The 19,086-nt window shown below is 34.3% G+C and overlaps 1 long non-coding RNA gene across 1 annotated transcript; it reads left to right on the top strand.

The window, feature by feature from the left end:
• Positions 1-18,236: 18,236 nt before the first annotated feature.
• On the top strand, positions 18,237-18,886 carry LOC131038591 (uncharacterized). The gene is made up of 3 exons (XR_009371877.1): positions 18,237-18,331; positions 18,415-18,477; positions 18,618-18,886. It is a non-coding gene; the product is annotated as an uncharacterized LOC131038591 (long non-coding RNA).
• The last annotated feature ends 200 nt before the right edge of the window (positions 18,887-19,086 follow it).

A 19,086-nucleotide genomic window follows, 5' to 3' on the forward strand; every position in this document is an offset into this window, starting at 1 on the left:
AATTATAGGTGGTTGGACACGTCATTGCCAGACCATTACAGTGGAGAAAATGGGGACCACCAAAAGCCACCTTGCAATAGGCCACCCAATTCAAATTTGAATTTCCCTCTTGTATCTTGACATCGAAGAAGGGCCAAAACGTCCACTTGTAAAAAAGGACATAGCAAATCATTGGTTAGTAATAAAATTTTGGTCTCTCCCTATGAGGGATTTTTGTCTATCAAAAAGTGATTCCAGGTGTCTCCAGCACCTCATACCTTTCATCTCAAGGTCCGCTGCAGCTAGAGAGTCCACCACTGAATTTCCCTCTCTACAAATGTGTTGAATTTGAAATTACTCAAGCCAAACAATCATAGACCATATGTCCTTGAGTATGTTGTTAATCATCCAGCTAATCCTTGAAACACCTTTATTCACCTCAATAATCAACTTGAAATCCCCTTCAATGACCAATCTTTTAGCATTAATATTGAGAGCCAATTCAAGCCCCCAGAAGAGCGCTAGTGCTTTAGTCATGTTACTCGAGGCAGAGCCAAAATCCCCGCGTAGGCCAAAATTAGGTTGCCCAAGCTATCCCTTATAATTCCACCTCTCGCCGCAACTCCACTATGAGTGGTTCCATCCAAGTTAATTTTGAGCGATGAGGGGGATGGAGCCAACCATCTAGTGTTAAGCCTCTCCATCCTTTTAGAGTTGTCATATCGGAGGAAGTTGTCAGGTAGATTCCATGTCCTGATCCAATTGCAATCCATCACTAGAGGGGTAGATTGCAATTTTTTCCATTTGCAGACCAAAGCGTTCTCCCTCAAGAGCTTTTCTATTATGCCAACCACTATGTCAATAGAGTTATTAGTCTCATGGAAGACCCGATTGTTCCTTTTCTTCCAAATATGAGAACAGATATGAGGAGGGATGAGTTTCCAAAACTGTCTTATCAGAGGTTGAGTAGAGGGGCACTTCCAGTTGCTGATAAGCTGCTACAAGTCTTCCAAGAAGGTCCACGCAATGTTGAATTTCTATAAAAAAATTATGCCAGACCATAGAAGCAAAGGGGAAACGGATAAATATATGATTTATGCTTTCCTCAACACAATTACATAGAACACACTGATTGGCTAACATGAAGCCTCTCCTTTTAAGGTTATCAATAGTTAGGATCTCCCCATGCAAAGCCATCCACCAGAAAAAGTTTATTTTAGGGATAAGCTGAGAATTCCAAACTTCTCTCCAGCTGTAGTGGTTGTTCACAGGAGTGAATAGGAGATTATAGGCTGACTTAACACTGAAAGACCATGAGGGATTCATAGCCCAAACAAACTTATCAATATGAGGGAATCAGGGAATCCTAACCTCCTCAAGAAGAGATTGTAACTCCCCCACCAAATGGCCCCAATGAGTATTATCTCCCAGACCATCAATAAGCCTCAACCAGTAGTGAGAGTGGGATATGTAATTCATCACAAGAGGACCAAGTGAGTCCTTGAGGGTTCCCATGAGGCAACTAAAGTGGGAAGAGGCCAAGGGTCTATCGCCAATCTAGTTGTCCTCCCATAATCTAATTTTCTCACCATTGCCCAACTGCTATATGTTGCTCATACTAAGAAGGCATATATGTTATATGTTGGGAGCATTTCTATCTTCAAGTAACCTTCAATTCAATTTCCTTTTTAGAAAAATAGAATTAAAGTGGAATGCCATTCTTCTCATTTTCCCATCATGATTGCTTAGGAAATTTGCTCTTTTAAATCTTATGTAAGAAAAACACATGACTAGCTTGATCCCAAATGTTGACATTTTGAACAAGGTAATCAAGACAGTCTACAGTCAACGTGTCCCTCTATAATATATTTTACAAGTCTAAACAAGCCATCAAAATAAGAAACATGAGCCGTTAAAATCGTTCTTGTATGGGATGTATATCAATGTTTATTGTTAAGGTCACGAGGAGATAGGATAATATGGGATAAACAATAAATAAAGTTTGCAAGTGTATTCAAAACTAAAGAGAGATATGTCCTTTATTTATTATACAAAATAAATATTTAGGGTGGCATATATTTTAGCACTTGAAATACACCCCATAATCTTTTAAATTTGATAATAATATTCTTTCTAGGTGTTTAAATAAAACATGCATAATAAAATTAAAGTATATATTTAAATTAATATATATAATGATGATTTCTTATGATTATTGTAATTAATTATACAGGGTTTGAGTTATCTTAAATATTATTTAAGTGTGGAATAAAAGTAAGTATGATTTATATGGTATATTAGCTTTAGAAATGCTTTTAATGTTGGTAATAATAGCATTATTATTGTTAACAACTTTTTCTTGTTATTAGTATTGATGTAAATAACAACATGATTATTAATTTATAAATATCATGTCAAGAATATTGTCATAATTATTCGATAATAATATTGTGGGTAGAAATAAAAAAGAGTTGAGATTCAATGTAATTGTGTGACAAAAAATAATTATTAAGAAATAAAAAAACTAAGGAGAAATAAATTTATCAAATAGTGAAAACCTCTACGGTGGGGCACTAAGAAAATACTATGGTGAAAACAAGGCAATCGATGTCATGTGTAGTGGTTTCATTCCTCTTGTTCACGATTTCACATTATCCTTTCACTTTTTCACACACTCACACTTCTCACATCATAGTAAACTTTTCATCCCCATCATGGCTTGCCATTATTCTATTAAGTTATTTTCCTTCCATAATAAACCTTTTGTCACCCTAGCTTTACCAATAATATTTAGGTCCTTATCTATAGCTAGGGGCATGTCCTCAACCTAGTGATGGAACTGGATCCTCTGCAGCACATGTTATGAGGAAGTTCACTTTTTAACCTTCCTCGTTATGCTCACAATAAACATTAATTTTTTTCTTGCATCAACAGTCCACAATAATATTTTCCACCTTTCTTCACAATAAAGCATCTATTTTATTGATTGTGATTCTTTCAGATGGACATAAGTTGCATTCATTTTCAACCAAAGCAACATCTATCCTTTGTCAGGATAATATAAAAATATGACTAGATCATGCTTTCAATTATGGCAAGAAATATCTATGGCATGAAGATTTCATTGACTATTGGTTTAGGTCTTTGTTTTTCATATTTAATCTTTGGTGACATGCTTACTATGTTTCTCAAGCATGTCTACAGATAAGAGTGGTTGGGATGGGGCATGATCACTTGATTGTTGCTTGTGGTTTGTTCTATAGTAATGCTATGTCTTGTTTGAGGATATCATAGTCTATGATCATCGAGGACCTAATGAGTCTGGTGTGAAAAACGTCATTCCTTGTCTACGAGTATTTTCTCTTCATATAAATGTTCTGTAAATTATCTGGATCTAGCCTATATCAAAATAGTCATGCCCACTTTTCATAATAAGCTCAATGATGATATAAGAACTTTACAATTCACACAATAACTCATCAATCATCTTTCGATTATCACTCATCATTCCATTAATTCTCTTTTCTTCTATGAAAAATCAATCATCATCCCCTTTCTCATCCTTGTAGTCTTGCATTGATCGATTGAGTATTTTGACACACCAAAAATACTAGGGGCATTCATTGCATTAGAATCCATCCTACATCATCACATGTTAGTAATACATATATAAGCATCTCATGTAGTATCACATCCTTCATCCATAATAGGTTAGCTCATAATCACATGATAGTATGCATGATACATAACATATATAGAAGTATCATAATATCCATGTAAATTACATATCATAAGTTCATCATTATAATACATGCACACATGTATAGACATCGTACATCATAGAAAGTGTATAAAATAATACCCATCATCTCATATCATCAAATGCTTCTCATCATAGGATCATAACTAATTAACTATAACTACATCACAATTATACTATCAATACATAACCATGCCATAGATATCATAACATCACATAAAAGTATCGTATAGAAATACATGTATATAATTGCTACAAGGAATCATGTTATTTAATATATAATAAAAATATAAAGTGTTCGATACGATGATGTCATATATCATAAAATGGCTACTAGGATCCCCAAAATCATTTCCCATAAAGTGTCTACACAACATACAAAATGATACAAAATAGATACATAGGACTAGATGGAGCTATGATGAAGTACCACCCTCATAATTGGCCAATTTTGAATGTCTCTAAGCATTAGATGGTCCTACATATCCTATCCTAGTGGTGGATGTGGTTCCTCTCCTACCAAACCTATTGCCTAGTGATAACTTTAGGAAACCTGCTCTCAAAAAATTGTATAAAATCTTGGCGAATATTAAAAAAAAATTTTAAACAACAATAGTTTTTTTTAGCAAATCTTTCCTTGTTTGAAAGAAAAATATTAATTTTATTGGCGGATTTTTTTATATCAAATTTTTTTGGTACAAAATATTGGTGAATATTGGAAAATAGTAAGAGTATGCACTAATTACCATTGCAAATCCTTTCAATTAATAAAATAGTTTTTTTTTTTTAAGTAGAGGCTTGAAGGTGGAAATCATTAATGAGTTTAAGGGGAAGACTCTACTTTTCTTAGTTTCTACCATTAATTTAAAATACTCTAATAGCACTCTTTGTATTTTGTGAGATAAAATGTACCAACAATTTATAATACTCATGGGGCCAAAATTGCTTTTGTACCATTGATTTTCATTGGTGTCAACAATTCAAAAGCAATTTCAATCCCCACGAGCATTACAACTTGTAGGTATAATTTACCTCATGGAATGCAATAATGGTCATTACATTATATTTTAAATCAATGATGGAAACTAAAGATTGTTGATATAACCCTAAAGTAACTAATAATGATATATTATTGGCTAATTAATTTAAATTTCTACAATAAATTATAAAATATTGGCAAATTTGATCCAATCATGTATTGAATTTTGTGGTGAATCTTCGAGCTAAAAAATAATAAAATAAATTCTCTGGCAATTTAAATAACACTAAAATAAAATTTTGTAAAAATATGGCAATTCAGGTCACACTAAAAGGTGAACTTATTAGCCAAATTTGATTCCTAGATTTAAAAAAATAGCCAATTGGCAAATATTAGCCACTAAAAAATTCACTACATGTTACCATTAATGATGCCCATAATGGTCCGATAACTTGCCCACTCTATTGTCAAAATGTCACATTAGAACTCCATTGAAAACTACCAACCCTCTACCATGTAGGCACCATTGACCCATTTAGCTATTTCCAATACGTAATCTCTAATTCTTCTAATTGAAAAAAGTCCATTCTCCCACCTACATATCATAGTTGTTCCCTCATGGATAGCTAAATGTTGTCCTTGACCTAGCTACATCTCTATATAGTCATTCCCTTCTCTCCTATAACGTCTTGCACCTAGAATCTTAGATTATTCACCTCTCCCCATAAGGATGTAACTTGTATATTTGTATCCTATTCCTATGCCTATAAGGTAGATATTTACTTGTCTCTATCATATATGACCTATGTCACATCCTATCTTGGTTGTGGTTGTACCTATGGCCTTGTTTCCCTATCATGTCATCCTCAACCTCTCTATGCTCAAAGGGGTATCTATATATTTCCTCCTCCATCCCCTCCACCCTCGTAATCATCAACCCCTCCATATCCTCTCTCTCCATCCCCCTGTCTACTCCTTTCCACCCATTTCCTCAGGTGGGGTCCCTCACCCTCTATGTCATACTCTAGTCTAGGTGGTGCCTCTTCTAGCCCAATCAAACATGGAAATGGATGAAATGTAAACTATACCTCTAAATAACCATTCATCTTTGCTTCTTCAATATCTCATCATAGATCCCACTGTACTAGAACTAATGCTCTAATTTTTTTTTACGACTACCTTATAGGAAAATTTTGTTCACTAGTGTGGCATCTCTCACCATGTTTTTGTGAACTTAACTAAACCTCATGGCTAATATTTCATCCTCCCAAATGACCTAATTACCTTATTTAACATATGGCACTCAATTGCATATGGTATCCAACCTATTAAGAACCATGTCTTGAAATAGTATGGCATCTTTGTGTCATCCTCCTCCCAATCCTCAGAGTCTAAAAAGGGCCTCCAAGTAACATTAAAATGTCATCTACCATTTTTCACTAATACTCCATTGTCTCTAGGCATGACTAGGAAGAGATCATGTTGTACATGTGGACATAAAGATCTCCTTCTCCATGGAACCTTATGCACACTAACCAGAAACCTACAATACACTCATAAGCCCATACATTAGAATGGTAACCCTTCTAACAAAATACATCAAAAAATGTACACAAAGTCATGCAATCCATGGTATAGATGGGCCAATAGACATGGGCCCCACATGAATCGAGTGCCCTGATTGAACATCATTTCCATAGATAAACTTCAGCCATGAGAATTTGTGTGTCATCTTGCATGCATAAATATATCCTCCTATGACCTCACCCAAAACTATTGGCAATGCCTCTCTTGATAGTATCATCTCATCCAAGCTGATGTATCCTCCTTAGATCTCTTGGTCATCATCTCTGAATGCATGACACAAAGCATCAACATCTCCATCACATTTGTAAACCACAAGTTCTCTTGCTATTGGTATCTATAATATCTGATAGGGACCCTCCAACATCATAGACATTTCTCTAGTAAGCAATTTGAACTAGCTATGTTGGCTATACCACCTCTTAGTCAATATTGATATCAATCCTAGATTCACACTAATCTTAGGCATAAAATTATGTGGAATAATCGAACTAAACCTAGAATAGATTGATCTATCTTTGACATCACTGGCCTTAATCACTCCATTTTGGGAAATATCTCTCATGACTCCAATGGTGGTAAGTTATCCTATAATCATAACAATCACTACATTATCAACATCTTAATCAACTAATTATAATGGGGCAACTATCTAGTTCTATCAAACTGGCAGTCATCCTTATCAACCACATCTATCTGTCTAATTTGCAACTTTAGCCCTTATTTTTCTTATCAACTTTGCAAGGCACACATTTTTATCTAGGCTATATACTTTTTACACCACAAATGTACTTTTGTGTTGCACACATGCAGCGCCAACCATGCACACATGCAGTGTCAGCCAGGCACACAGATTTAGCCACCGTGCATGCATTTTTTAAGAAAAAACTCATCCAAATACTATACATGTATTTTTATCATCCACACATGTACTCCTGATGACAGGACGTACATTTTTAACCTATCCTAACCCTCACATTTCTAAAAACCTAGATTTTCTACCCTATTTATGACACAATAAATGCACTTCAAGAACAAAAGTAAGATACAATCTCTAGTTCTTTATAGTCCTCTAGCTAATTGAACCATCACATGTGCTCAAATATGTGATATTGTTGTGTTGTGCCAACCATTTCCACATTTTCTCTTCTCTCCTTGCTAAGATGTTATTTGTGCCAATATCTCTAAAAGTGTTGGATGCAAATGAAGAGATCCTTTCTCCAAGATCCTATTTATAGGTGATCTAACCCTAAATAGTCACGATATCCATATGTGGTCTATGTGATCTGTTGTGACCTTCTTTTATCCATTTTTCTACCAAACCAATCTATATCTTTTATTACTTCACTCACACAATCCTTTATTTTTGTCGAGAGGTTGACCAAACATTTTTTGATTTTTCACTTAATTTCTCGAGGGGGAATATATCACCTTCTAAACTAGGGTGCACATATCAGTTAAAATTTTTATTCTTTGAAACACCATGATAAACTGCATTGTATCAAAGAAGGGAAAAATGTAGATACCTAAAATTTTGTTATGATGAAATAAATATTTATTGTTTACTTATTTTTATCTCAATTTCTTCTATTAAACAAATAAATATTTTTATTTATTTAAATAATTTACTATCCTCTTCTTTCTATTTTAACTAAATATTTATTATTTATTTTTTCCCATCCCTCTTTCAAAAGTTAAATAAATATTTTATTTACTTAATTTAATCATCCTTTCCTCTATTAATTAAATAAATACTAATATGTATTTAATTAATTAATTGATCCTTTTCTTCTTATCCAGTACATGATAGTTGGTCTCCCTAAATTACCTACTCCTTAATCTTAATCCTCTGTCAATTGAGCTTCATAATCCTATTCACCCTTATCTATAATCTTTCCAGCTCTTAATATCCTCCCTTCATCTTTGCCTACCCTCCAATTGTTGGGAAATTTAAAGGTTCAATACAAAAGACTGTGAAGATAATTTTCTATCCAATAAAATAATCAAAAGGATGAGATTCAAGGATTTGATAGAAGAAACATCAAAAACTAAAGCTCATAAGCAAATCTAAAAATTAAGTCACCTTAATTGTGGAAAACCCATGATTACATCCTTCTTTTTTATGATGGAAAAAATCAACTTGTTAACCATGCTTAGTAATCATATCTTATGTGAACATATAGTAGAAATAAATAAATATCAACATAACATAGAAGCAATAAGACATAAATAAAAAACATAACATCAACACATAAAAAAGATTTACATGGAGAAACCCTTATGGGAAAAGCTTCTATTAACAACAATAAAAGTGCTTACAATATAGTTACTTCCACTCTCCTCTTTTCCTCCACCGTAGAAGGCCCCTATGTACATGTGAACAACCTTCTTGTGCCCCCCATCCATCGTTCATTCTTGCAAGAGAAAACTACATTCAACTGTTCTCAATTGATCTTACATAAAATCTACACCCAAAGGCTAAATTTATATAGAATGACAATAGCTCTAAAAACACCAATAAAATTTCCCAAAGAAGACTCTTCATTACTCATGACCACAATCCTCAAAATGCCTCCACAGTACTCGAAAAGACATTAGTTTAGTATCCAATACCTTCTGTCCAACATGGAAACCCATACTTGCAAGATAAAGATTACATTTTTATGTAATATATGACTGAAATCCAAGAGACACCTATTGCCTTTTCCATACTCCTACTTGGAGGAGCCCATAGGTCACTCTTTTTCCATATTTTCAATTGAATAAATATATTATTCTAGACATCCATATGTGGGGAAAATAATATTAAATATTTGCATTCACAATTCACTTTTACCCTTGCTAGTGCAACCCATCACCATTTATGGACGTATTGCAAACAATGGCGAGAGTTAAATATTACAAAATATTTTCTCAACACATCATATGTGCCTTATGGCACTTTTCAAGGATGTTGGAACTATGTGATAGAATATATACAATGTAGATGGAACCTTAATCCTAACATTCTCCCATATCACATAACAAATTGTAAATACATCCATAGGAATCACAAACAAGGGAAAACCATCCCTCAGCCATATATGTACCATTCAAATTTTCACCATTCTCTCATGCTCTAATAAGACACCTACAAAATCAACCATGACAACCACCATCAAGAAAAATGGCTCACATCGTCCAACATGCCACATATGGAATACAAATGGATCATACCAAGATGAACCATGTCAACTATCACTAAAACATGCACCAATCTCTACTTGATCATAAGCATTAGATTCAAATTATCACAAAGCATGTGAGTAATTGCCTTACTCATACCACCTAGACTAGAAACGATAGAAAATTAAAATTCATCCAAGCTAAGCATACCTTAAACCAAGTTAAACCATTCATGATGTCAACATGTCAACTCTATCTTGCAATCAAATCTCTATAAATCCTACCTCCTATCTTAAAGATACAAACCAATGCACAAATGAGCATAGACAAGGCCAACTTACAAAGCCTGAATTAGCACTGAAATAGTCTCATGGATATAGATAGTCCACAATTGAGTCATACCTCTACAATCAATAGGTTGTACAAACCTCCAAACTATATAACTCATAGATCCAAATCTTATGAAGTATGCAAACACATTATCACATCATTAATTATCAAGCTTAGATATCATATAGGATAAACATAAATATATTCAGAAACTCCTAATGCACAAGTAATGCCAAATGTGTAAATGATTAAAGCATATGAAGTCTATCTATAGTAATTCACATAGAAGATGTGACTAACTCTTTTATCACATAGTTTCAAGGAAACATATATGATCTACAAATCCTACAACAAAAGGGGTGCAATACCTCTCTCTCACTGTCATTCTCCATATCTCTCCCATTTTTTCCACACTCAACCATGTGTGTACAAACATCCAGAAAGGAATAAAGGACCAAAGAGATAACCTACAAATCAAACCATATCCTTGTCCCACACTAACATGTATCAGGCTATGTAATGTAAGATATCCTTCACCATTTCCATACAAAAAGGATATCACCATCTAACATTCTATCAAATGACACATTGCAACAATAGATGAAAAACTCTTATATTAACAATAGATCAAACAAACCATCTATTCTCACAACAAACAGAATTATGCCCAAAGCCAAAAACCATTTCCGATACCTCTTCAAATAAGTCCTCAAAAATATATCAATAGCTTAAGACCAACAATAAGGAGAACAATAGAAATCCATAAAACTATGCATCTTCTTCTCAACGAGTCCTGAAAACTTTTATATTTAAGACTTGTTCACATGAGAAAAAAAAACATAAAATATAAATGCATTTGATCACCAACTGGGAAATACCTCTCAAATCATTCACATTTTGAGTAGACTAAGAGTGGGAAAAAATATTGCCATGAGCTCACAATTCCAAATAATAAAGCTTGTAATAAATGACACTATTCTCTTTAGGTCCATAATGGATTCAAATTGATAACCAAGTGTAGGATCCTCAATCCTTTTGTCAAAATCCTTATCAAAGTGTCACCATCACAATGCACAATCACCAAAACATGAGATTGCATGGCCTCACCCAAGTTTCTCTAGTCTAAATGAGCATAAATCAATTAATCCATGGTAACTTCAAATGCGATCTTGAAAAATCATGAATCTCGAAGAAAATTATCAATACTCAAAACTAAAGAGAAATAACATCTCTAGTCTAAATTGGGTTTGTTGGTCTCCATGGTGGCACTCCCTTTGGGCACCCAGACTAACCATTTTGCAGAGGCCAGCACCACCTACATAGGAGTAAACATGGTAAGAAAGAAAGAGTTCAGATGGGTCTCGCTGGAAAGTGATTCGCTTAACGTTGTGAAGTGCATTGGGGGTAGTACGGAGCCTAGCTGGACTATTTCAAACCTGATCAAGGATTGCCTTGAAATAATTGTCAGTGTGAAGGATTTCAAGATCTCACATGTTTTCCGGGAAGGAAACAAATTGATGGATCATGTGGACAACTTGGCTGTTGATTACGTGGCAGTTAAATGGTGGAGAGGAAGGGAAACTTACCCGAAAAATTTGTGTGACCTAGCAAGAAATGATACTGATATATTCGATCTTTCCAATGAATTTAATGATGAAAGATTATGATGGGATGTGAGTCATTGGGGTGGTATTCCAAATCATTACCACTTTGAGAAGCTCTAGAACTTTCAGCTCACCCTATTTTTGGTTTTGTTTCCTCTTGGATTTTCTTTTGGAGTATTGTTGTTTGAATTTTTTGAGCTATAGAATAGGAGATGAAAAGAATAGGTTTTAACGTCCAACCTATGATAAGTGGCAGAAGAATAATAAGGTTTGGGAGGAAATATCTAACGGTGGGATGGTGCCCTTTTTGGAGAGACTGCATGGTCATTCTATCCTGGTTACTAAAATATTTGTCAAAGGTTGGAATAAGGGTGTGTTGGTTGCATATGGTGTAGAGTTTCAAGTTGACTAAACACTGGTTGCCATTGTTACTAGTCTGGATATGAAAGGCAGGAAATTCTATAGAGATAGGAAGTCGAGTGAGGAGGCCATTGCTGCTTTCTTTGATAAGGAAAAGGAGTGACAAAGGGTTTCGAAAATGGAGGATGGTGGCTAAAACAAGAAAGAGCTGAATTCCCTCTGGCCTAATATGGCAGAATTCATCATGAGGTACACCACCCTTGATGTTAGATATGCTAGTATTTTCTCATATCATTTTACTATCTTAAACCATTTTAGGCATGGTAGAATTATCTCCATCCCCTTCTACTTGGTTTCATCCTTAGAGAATAATTTAGTCAAACATTTTGAAAACTAGGATAACCCAATGCTTCATGAAGGGCTTATCATGTTAAATATGGAATATGCCAAATCTCATCAAGTGAAACCCTCCCCCAAGGATAAAACCCACATTCCCTCCTCTAACCCTGATGTGCAGTTTGTTTGTGACACAGAGATGGATTAGGATGATAGTGTTACTGCCATGGATTGGCATGGCATCAAGGATTCAGAGGACCCTAAGTATAGACCGAAGAAAGAAGGGGAGCTTATGGTGACCCTGGGAACTAACAGTAGTAGGAAAACCAATTCTCTAAGGTGGATGACAAGTAAGTTCAAATCTAGTAGTAGGAAAATGCAAGACCTGGAGGTCCCCACCAAAAAGAAAATAAAATTAACCAAATCAAGTGGGTCCAAAGACTTGGACCACGAGATTAGGTTGGACATCTCCATCAATGTGGATAATGAGAAACAGGGGAATGTGAATAAGAAGAATGAAGGGGAGAAAAAGGAGAAGAAGGTGCTGGAAAACCTGTTTTTGGAAGTCACTAGAAGTCAAGAAAATTGCTGGAAGTGAGTGGATAAGGAAATCAGAACCCTAAAAGATGGGATTAAGGAAATTATTGAAACTTTCACGGATTCCCCTGGGCCCAATAAAACTGAGAAGATCATGATCATGATCCAGAAGATATCTCAGGATGTTGAAACTATGAAAAAGTTCCACGAGCATAGAATTGATAAGCTGGAAGAGTATGTGAATGATATCAAGGAAAGACTGAATAATCTAGTGAAAATCAATAGGGAGGCAATGAATAATAATACTGATGGTTTGGAGAAAATAAATTCCATGATGGCTGACTATAGAACCAGACCCATTGCCAGTGAGCCTCCCTTGAGGGAAAAATAGAAAAAGAGTGCTTCCGAGAGTGGTCAGAGTGTTGTTGGAGGGAAGACTAGTTCGGGTTCCTACACTAGGATCAGGAGTCGAAACCAGGACCAGGGTACCTCCATATTCATCATGGAGGATTTGGAGAAAATTAACAAGAAGATTATTCAGAAGAATACTTAATTGGTGCACTCTCCCAATTGAGTGCATTGTCTTGTTCTCTTTTCAAATGGATCTATTTATTTTGTCTTTTGGCATTCGGTCTATGTGAGGTGTTTCCCCTGTTTCGCTTAGGTTTTATGTCTAGTTGGCTGTTGACCTTGGTCTGTAAAACTCTGGGTTTCAGGTCCCTATAAAACCTATTTATCTTTATCAAAAATAACACCTCACCAAAGTCTCAAGAGTTCTCCATGACACATAAATATCACCATAACCATCCATCACGAAATGATGAATCTATATTACTATCAAAGCTCCATCTAAATAGTGTAACCAAGATCGCCAAGCATCATTAAATACATCATAACTGAAGATCCTCCATGGCTCCAACATGATAAGAGAACTCAACCAAGAGCTCCCAAAAGGAAGAGTTAAAACACAATCTCTAATCCAAGAAGATACAATAATTCATCCTTTGTCAATAGAACCAAACTATCACTATAATCAGTAGAAAAAAACCAAGAGCTCTGCATGACACCAACACCCATTGTAAAATAGAATCCATCTTCTAATCAAATATTGTTCATGGATCACAATACACTACAACAACAACAACTTAGAGCCAAAATAATGAAATAAAGAAGATAGAACACATTATGTAACAATATAAAAATAACACTAAAAGTTATACCGAGTTATACATGTCATCATGAAGTGCATAATTACCAAAAATATGTTGAAAGTGAAAAAAGATTCTCATGCACCATAATCTACTACTAAGATTCAAATCATCAACTATATAAAGTTGTGCAAATAATCATTTTCTAATGACAATCAAAATGCCAATTTAATAATTGTCATCAACAACTAGGGCCTACCAAATAAAATCCTCATTAGACAATATACAAGATAAGAATGTAAGCAACATCTCAAAGAAATACATAATCAATGCTCGAATCTCAAATAATCGAAAGATTCAACCTCGCATCAATATCATTCATAGCAAAGATAATCAGGTATAACATGTGGGTTTCTAGGACTCAAACATGAAAATCAATGCTAGACCTTATTTACCAGACAAACCCACACAAGAGTACCACTTGATCAATGAGAAACTTTCGAGCAACCATGCAAACCTATAATTGTCTCCATCCAAAGTAACTTAAATCCAATCACACCACAGATCTGCATACTACAAAATTTAGTTAAATCATCACTATAAATATGAAATCTATTTAAACATTCAAGCATCCACATTATACATGCCTTCTAAATAATTTAAATACCATAGATCTACAGAACCCAACAACAACAATTGAAAACAAGAGATCACCACAACCCAAGAAAGGAAAGAGAAGTTAGCCATGAGCTTAAAGCATATAAAACATATAAGATCTATGACTGTCAAAGAGGTCAATGGCTTATCTTCCGTTACATTCATGTAACCAAGGCCCAAAACCATGAACCCAACATAAGCACTCCATTGCATAGTCCAAACAATTTTTGTATCTTTATGTAACTAGGATGTCCATACTAATCCAACATGAGCACCTTGTCATTGCATATGATCACAAATTAAATGAACAAAACCACCAAAGAAGAGGATACGCATTAAAAAAATCCATGAAGATCCACAAGCATGAGCTTCAAATGTCTAACATAGATCACATTGATAATATACATGGTTTCCAATATCACAAATATATAATACAAAAATAACTCACAAAACATTCATTGTGGCCTCAAACACCTTCCAACAGTGTTTAATTCCTTCTAAATGACTCCCACAAGCTTGGGAAGAAAAGAAACAAAAAAAAGGAATACCTAGAACCTATAACCTTCAACTTTGATACCAAATATTGAGAAATAAACAGATTTAATACCAAAAAAAGTAAAGATAAATCTCTATCCAATAAACTAATCAAAGGATGAGATTCAAGGCTTGGATAGAAGCAACAAGAAAAAATGAAAGTTATGTGAGAATCTAAAAATTAAGTTTCCTTAATTGTAACAAACCAATGATTACATCCTTCTTGCTTATGATGCAAAAAATCAACCTGTTAACCATGATTAATAAACCTACCTTAAGTGGACTTATAATAGAAATAAATGAGCATAAGATAACAAAAACAAGGCACAAGTTAGAGACATAACATGCACACAACATAGGATTTATATGGAGAAACCCTTCTAGGAGAAAACTCCACCAAGAAGAGAGGAAAAGCTTCTATTACCAAAATTAAAAGTGCTTACAATATGATTACTTTCATTCTCTTCTGTTCCTCCACCATAGTAGCACATATGTATATGTGAACAACCTCCTTATGCCTCCCATCTATCCTTCATTCCTACAGATAAAACTATATTAAGATGTTCTCAACTATTCTTGCATAAAATCTACACTGAAAGGCTAAATTTAAAAAATGGCAAGAGCTCCAAAACCACCAATAAAGATTCCCAAAGAAGACTCTTCATTTCTCATGACCAAAAACCTTGGAATGCCTCCACAAAACTCAAAAATACTTTAGTTCGGCTCTCGATACCTTCCCTCTAACATGGATAGCTATACTTGCAAGAGAAACATTATATTAAATGTAATAAATGTTCGGAAACCAAGAGGCACATGTTGCCTCTTTCATACTCCCACTTGGAGAAGTGCATAGATAACTCTTTTTCAACTTTCTTAATTCATTAAATATATCATTCTAGACACCCATAAGTGGGAAAAATAATATTAAATATTTGTGTTCATACCCCCTTTTTATCACTACTAGTGTAACCCATCACCTCTTATAAATGTATTACAAACAATGGTGAGAATTAAGTATTACAGTTTACTTTCCCAATACATCCCAAGTGCCTTAGGACACTTTCCAAGGATGTCTAAACTATGTTACGAGATTTACAAGGTGGGTGGCACCTTAATCCTATCATTAGTCCTATCAAATCTCTCTGATCTATGTGATCTTAGCTATTCATCATTTAACCTCTTAGTCTAAGCCCTTGATTCTCTAAGATATTTCTATAAAAGAGGTTTTCTCATTTCATTTTGGGAATATATCTCAGGCAATTATACCTACATGTTGACAAAATCATCCTAGCATAATTCATCCTAATCATACATCATGACAACCACACCCATTCTTCTTTAAGCTCTCGTGAAAACGCAAAACAAATATTAGAGAAACCATATCAAATACAAGATCATAGAGGATAGGAGAGCAATGGAGAGAAGTCTATTAGACATGTGAAGCTGTAATGATCTTTCTTATTTTAGTTGTATTTACATGTTTGATAGATTCTCTATAGATATTGTGTTGAATTAGTATGTAGATCTAGTGTTAGTGGTGTGATCTCATTAGGGTTCATAGATAGATTCAAAATTCACCATAAATAATTACTAATTCAGAAAAAAAATTAAGTGGGTCTCCTATGGTTAAATTTTTGTGTTTATTCACCCTCATTAATCTAGAACAAGATAATTTTTGTACAATGACCATCTCTAGGGTGGGGCATAGACTTCTTTGTAGTTTGTAGTGTTGCTTGCACTTCAACAATAGGGACTTGAAAAGATAAAATATCTTTTTTTGCAATTTAATGAAGGAGACATCAAATGTCCTAGATAGCTAAAAGACCTTTTCAAATTTTGAGTGTAATAGACTACATTGTTTCATGAGTTTGGTTCACTTGGATGTAACTTTGTAATATTATAGATGTTATATATCTTAATAGACTACACATACACTATATTCCTTTGTATCATACTATCATGACCTATGTTGGTTCAGCTAGATGTAATTCTTGATAATTTGTAGCAGCTCCTATTTATCTCATTAAAGTTGTGTTAGTGTTTCCTTCCTTCTTGTGCAATACCATTAGATTAATATTTATTTTCAATGTATTTACTCCTGTTTTGATCAATAGAAAAAAAAAAAGGAAAGCAAGTGGGCCTATAGAAACGTATATTCTATGGGCATAAATTTAAATGGCTGTTTGCATCGTTGGGTTTGACTTTGTAGTTTTCATTCTTTATGTTGGCGAAGTCCTGTGATAGAAAATTACAAAGGATTTTTCTTTTTTATTTAATATTCATGCAATATCATCTGTCATTTCAATAGTCATCCATTAATATTCATGTGATATCATCTGGTCATTTTTATAGCCTGCGCAAATTTTCCTTTGAATAGCGAGCTGTGCTAAATCAACCATCCAATAATCTTGCCTCTGATAAATCGTCATTATTATAGCGAGCTGTGCTATTTCAACCATCCAAAAGAACTCCTCTGGCTCAAACTAGGGAACATTCTTTGCTAAGCGTTTTGGTGTTTTCCAACGCATATAACAGAGACGTGGAACCCATAACGCACTAATTTTATACATGAGAAGAAACGCGTGTACTGAAAATTTGTTAGAATGTAAATATTGAAAATGAAAATTAATATAGAAATTGAAGAAGTTAAATGTTGTAGTGTTGAATTTTTTAGTGAGGAATGGAATCTTTCTCCTTTTATAACAAATCATAACATTCAGAATATGGGTCTTTGATTACGGCCCACTTTGAATATCACGCCAGCCTAGCTTCCAGAACAGGGACCTGATCAACCACCTCTCTAATGTAAGTGTGGGGCTCTCTAGATGATTTTAAGAAAAATATTGAAATGCTACCTTGTAATGATTCCTTTGCATGTGAAGAGAGGCAGTAAGCCCTAAAATATTGTACACAGATTTACAGTCCAAATAAATTTTAGACCGGCAAGCCGCTCTGACTACAATAATTTTTTGTCATGAATGGAGATAAATAGTTAAAGTATATGATAAGGTACAAATTTGAAGACTGCAGCCATGTGATCCCACCAACTATAATACTGTAAGTCTGCTCTGATTATTTTAGCTGTACACTGAAATACAAATTAGAGCCGAACTCCAATAAAGAAATACTAGTAGATACTAACTATTCAACATAATTTAGTCAATTATATTGAAAATATCGGGGATTAACTGTGACTAACATAGTTCTTTTCATTATTTAAAGAGATGGAGAGCGGATGTTAAATCCTGCACGTTTAGCTTGGAGAAGCTTGTGAGATATTCTTCACTCATCAGGCCTGTGTTTGCGTATAAAGCGATGGGCTGGCGAAAGATAGGGGTAAACCGCCTGGCTACCATTGGTAAGCAGACGTTGCAATAATGTCTATATGCTAGAAGTTTCTATGCATGAGTTAGTTATCTTACAGAGCGCTTTTCTTTGCAGCACTTGTTTTGATCGCGTTGATCATTTTTTGCACCTCGTGCTTTCAGGCCAAAGGGGTTACAGGTATATTAAGTAATCTACATATTGTTATAAGTAACTGAAATTGAGTGGATCGATTCTGTATGGCTTATTAGATGTATAGATTTATTTTTGGATAATCATTACTTTTTAATAAAACTGATATGCCGTTTTTTGTGTGGCAGTGCGATGGGACAAATGCAGTTGTTGCCAAGCGACAATGGACTCACGCTGCTGTTTGAAATGCCACCTTCACCATCTGTGATGCCCACCATTAGATGGACATACTGATATGCGTTATTTTATTTCTGGATACCTGATGAAATTCTATGATATTTTACTAGACATATAATTTAGTTTTACTTGGACCTAGCTACGTTATTAGAATAGATAAATTACATATAAACCATGAGTTTTATTGTTATTGTTAATTGGAATACTTGTTTGAAAATTATTTATTGCTCATCATTATCACTGGATCAGTTTATTAAGTTCTGTGTCTTAATCATGTAGATTGTGCTACTTGAACATATTTTCATACATTAATAATCTTATGCATCATACTTTAATGAAGCATACTGCAACTGCTTGACATCACTCTACAATATTATCATAAAAGTTTTGCACTATCTGTATCACTCTCTCATTTTATGA

Source organism: Cryptomeria japonica, chromosome 3, assembly GCF_030272615.1.
Source record: "Cryptomeria japonica chromosome 3, Sugi_1.0, whole genome shotgun sequence".
NCBI classification, from domain to species: Eukaryota; Viridiplantae; Streptophyta; class Pinopsida; order Cupressales; family Cupressaceae; genus Cryptomeria; species Cryptomeria japonica.